Raw genomic sequence first — 5,005 nt, forward strand, 5'->3', positions numbered from 1 at the left:
TGGCTGCTGGCTACACACAGTAGCCCATGGCAACCCACTGCCACAGGGGCTGCAGCCTACGCCGTCACCGGCGACTCACGGCAGCCCAGCTCCAGGTTGAGCTGTTCAGCATCTTAGCTGTAGAGGACAGTGTCACTGGTCCTCATATGTGGGATCTGAACCAGGGCCCTCTGGCGTCCCAAGCCAGTTCTTAACCATGGCGCCACTCGGCCGGCCCTGTAATTGATTTTTAATTTCATAGCACTGTGGTCAGAGAAGACAGTTGATATGATTTCAGTTTTTTTAATTTTATTGAGACTTGTTTTGTGGCCTAACATGAGGTCTATTTTGAAAAATGTTTCATGTGTGCTTGAGAAAAATGTATATTTTGTAGCTTTGGGGTGAAATTTTCTGAAAATATCAGTTAAATCCAAATGGTCTAATGTGTCATTTAAGGCCACTATTTCCATATTGATTTTCTGTCTGGAGGATCTGTCCCTTGTTGTCAGTGGTGTGTTGAATCCTCTACTATGATAGTGTTACTGTTGATCTCTGTCTTTATGTCTGTCAATATCTGTTTTACATATTTAGGTGTTCCTCTGTTAGGTGCATAGATGTTTACTAGGGTATGTCCTCTTGTTGGATCGATCCCTTTATTATTATGTAGCGCCCTTCTTTGTCCTTTATTATATTCCTCAATTTAAAGTCTATTTTATCTGATATAAGTATCACTACTCCAGCTTTTTTCTCAGTTCCATTTGCGTAAAATATTTTATTCCATCCCTTTACTTTCAGCCTGTATGTGACTTTTGATCTGAGGTGAGTCTCTTATATACAGCATATGCAAAGGTCTCGTTTTTTTATCCATTCACCCACCCTATGTCTTTTGATTGGAGCATTTAATCCATTTACATTTAATGTGATTATTGATAGGTGCATAGGTATTGCCATTTTATTATTTGTATTTCTGGTCTTCATTAGTTAAATTGCTTTCCTCTTTCTTCTGCCTAAAGAAGCCCTTTTAACATTTCCTGCAATGCTGGCTAGGTGGTAATGAATTCCTTTAGCTTATTGTTTTCTGGGAAGCTCTTTAAATGATAGCTTTGCTTGATAAAGCTATCTAGGTTGTAGGCCTTTGTTTTTTTATCACTTTGAATCCCTCCTGCCACTCCCTTCTGGCCTGCAAAGTTTCTGTGGAAAAGTCAGCTGATATTCTTAAGAGGGTACCCTTGTAAGTAACTTGCTGCCTGTCTCTTGCTGCTTTTACGATTCTGTTTTTGTCTTTAACACTTGCCATTTTAACTATAATGTGTCTTGGTTTGGGTCTGTTTGGGTTTATCTTGGTTGGAACTCTCTGCACTTCCTGGCCTTGTATATCAATTTCCTTCACCAGGTTAGGGTTGTTGTGCTTGATGTTATCCGACAGCTCTCTTAAACTGTTTTCAGTGTTTTCTATTTTTTTTCCTTTTTGTTGTTCTGCTAGCGTGATGTCTGCTATCTTGTCTTCTAAGTCACTGATTCGAATCTCTGCTTCATCTAATCTGCTGATAATTCCTTCCAGTGTGTTCTTTTTTTCAGTAATTGTATTCTTTAGTTCTAACTGGTTGTTTTTAATTATTTCTCTATCCTCCCTTATGTTCTCACTAAGTTCTTTAAACATTATTATCATCAATGTTCTAAACTCTGCTTCTGATAGGTTAGTTGCCTCTATTTCATCTAGTTTCACTGATTCTTGATGTTTCTTCTATTCTTTTATTTGGGATGTGTGTCTTTGTTTCCCCACTTTGGCTGACTCTTTGTGCTTGCTTTGATGTATTAGGTAGATCCCCTAGGTCTCTCAGTCTTTACTGGGTGGACTTATGTGGTATGTGTCCTTTATATTTGAATTACTCAGTCTCCCTATTCTCCTGTGCGTGTGTACCAGAGGTGTCTCTTGTGTTGTGTGTCTTCTCCTGTAGAATTTGAGCTTTGACTGCTTTTGGCTTGTTGGTAGGTGGGATTGACCCCCAGGCTGACTAGCTGTGAGGATTGGCTATGTCCACAGTGTAAGAGCTGTTATATGAGGGTTGACCCCTCAGATGAGGTTTGGCTCCTATGGCCTCTTGTGCATGTAGAGAATTCCTTTTTGGTGTGACTCTTGTAGGTCAGGCCTTGTAATGCTCTGGTTTGGTCTAGAGTTGGCCTCTGGGCGTGATGATTTTTGTGCCTCTTTGGCTGGGCCCTTGTGCAGAGCAATTTTAGAACAAAACAGATCAACAAGCACAACAACAACAACCACCGAAAAAAAACAAATACTCTCATATGTAAAAACAACTGACAACCAACACTCAACATGCACAATAGTATCAAAAATACAAAAAACAAAAGAAACACAACAAAGAAAATAGCAACACCAAAAAAAAAATTTCAGAAAAATGGAAAGAAAGAAAAGTAGAACAGGAAAAAGAAAAAAGAAAAGAAGGGAGAGAGAATGGAGAAAAAAGAAGTATATATATATATATATATATATATATATATATATATATATATATATATATATACCCCTATATATATATACACACCTATATATATGAACATATATATACACACATATATACATATATAAAAAGCTAAAAATGATAATTAAATAGAAAAACAAAAACAAACAAAGCAACAAAAAAGAAAAACCAAAAACTACAGTGCCAGTCTTGGTTAAAGCCCACCAAGCTATCTGCAGGTTGTCCTCTGCTGTACAAAAACTCCTCTGCATTTTGTGGAGGCAGAGCCGGCCACCTGGTGCCCAGAGTGACCCTGGCGAAGCAGTTCTAGATGAGTGGGGCCATGGAGCATGGTTGGTAGTTTTTACAAAGTCAGTGCAGTTTCCACTCTCCCCTGCACAGATGCGCATTGAGAGCACTGCAGCCAGAAGGTGGTGTTCTTTCTTGTGCTCAGGATTCCTGGGACTTAGAGCACTTTTTCCACTGGGGGCTGTGAAGGGTGTGAGATTCCTGAGCTGCTGAAAGCCCAGCACTGCATCTGCCACCCGCTGCTGGAGTGTGACTCCGCAGCTGAAGTTGCCCTGCTGACAGCCAGTAGAAAAGGTGGGGGCTGGGTATGTGATCACAGCTAGATCACAGCTGCAAGCTGAGTATTTCCATTTCCTGGGGGCTGCCGCACCTCTGTAATCTGACAATAGTCCTCCATTCAGGGACCAGTTGAAGACTCTGGAACAACAGGGGTAGGATTTCTGAGGGAGGGTGGGAGTCAGGTCCTGGTTATGGAGTTGTTTTTTTCTTTTTGTCTGACTAAGAGAGCCCAACTGTGGTTTTGAGCTGAGGCTTCGCCTCCAATGCTGGGCACCGTTGTGCTCTATGCTAAATTCTCGGCAGGACTGTAGGGCATAGGGAGGGAGCCGGTCACCTTGCTGCTGTAATAATCTCCAGTCTGCTTACTGGTATCCTGTGTCTCCGCAGCCGCCGCGGATGCAGACTGCATCTCCACATGCTTCCCTTCCGTCTTGCCCCACTCACCCAGTTTTCCCACCTTCAAGAAATCTTCATGCCAGTCTCTTAGCTGTTCTGTGTGATGAGCAGAGGTTCCTCTGATGAGTTATAGCTGTTCGACTTGTGGTAATTTCCAGGGGAGAACTCAGGGAGCCCACCTCACTGCCGCCATTTCTGTGACGTCTCCTGAACGAACTTACTTTTTGACATTGGCCGTGAGTGCTGCACTGCAAATGCTGTCAGGCCCAAGGCTTCTTCTGTTCTGAGAGAACTAGCTTTATGGCAGCTGCACCAGCCACTGCTTCATTGGAGGATAGGGGCAGAAGTCCGAATATGTTCGGAAGAAACTTGCTTCATGGCATGGCAGCAGCTGCCTTACAGCTGCAATTTTGGGAAATGAGGCTGAGTCTATTTTGATGGAATTTGACCTATGGCTGTGGCAGTGCGTTATGTACTGTGGTGACTTCTGGGCTTTAGTCCAGGTGTGTTCTGAAAGAAATTACTTCAGGGCAGTGGTTCCTGCTGCCTCTGTCAGTGCTTAGGACGGTAGTCTAAGTAAATTATGAGGGACCTTGTTTTACGGCAGCAACACGGCTGCCGCAATGTTGGTATTTCCAGGCCTGAAGCAGTGTATATTCTGAGGGAACTTGCTTTATTCAATGGCTGCAGCTAACTGACTGCTGGTGCTTCTGAGCCCAAGGCAGTATCTGCTCTATGGGAGGTTGTTTTATGGTGGTGGCCCAACCAGTCACCATATTGACACTCTCAGGTGTAGGCTGCATCTCTTCTGAGGGAACATGCTTAATGGCAGGGGCAGCAAAAACCATAGGACCGCCCCTTGGAAATCACATATCCGCTTGCTGGAATCATGGGGAGTTACCTGTTGGTCACACCAGTAATATGTGGGAATCACATGAGAATTGCATGACAGCCATGTGGGAATCATGTGATGGTTATGTAGTAATCACACAGGAATTACATGGCAATCAGGTAGGAATCACGTGCCAGTTATGTAACAATCACATGGGAATCACCTGATGGTCATGGGGGAATCACATGCCAATCACATGTCAGTCATGTGATTCTTACATGATGATCAGGCTGAAATAATGTGATGGTCATGTGCCAATCTCATGCCAATAACATGGGAATCATGTGGGAATCACATGGTGGTCATGTGGGAATCACGTGATGATCAGGCTGAATCACTCGGTGGTCATTGGGAATCTCGTGCCAACCATGTGACTGTCACATGGGATTCATATGCCTCTCAAGTGTGCATATCCTTTGGATGAGTTCACACGAACACTGAGGGAGCCATAGCTAGTGTGGCAGTGGCTAAAGCTGCTGCAGTCACTGTTTCCACTTCAACGGAGAAGTCGCATCTGGACTGAGTGAACTTAATGCTTTGGGCCTGAGACAATGTCAGTTCTGAGAGAACTAGTTTTACCAAAGCTGCACGGGCCACCACCATATTGGCACATAGGGACAGAAGTCCAAATATGTTTTAAAGGAACTTGCTTTTGGGCAGCAGCAGCGGCTGC

The sequence above is a fragment of the Hipposideros armiger genome, unplaced genomic scaffold (assembly GCF_001890085.2).
Source record: "Hipposideros armiger isolate ML-2016 unplaced genomic scaffold, ASM189008v1 scaffold_1569, whole genome shotgun sequence".
NCBI lineage: Eukaryota > Metazoa > Chordata > Mammalia > Chiroptera > Hipposideridae > Hipposideros > Hipposideros armiger.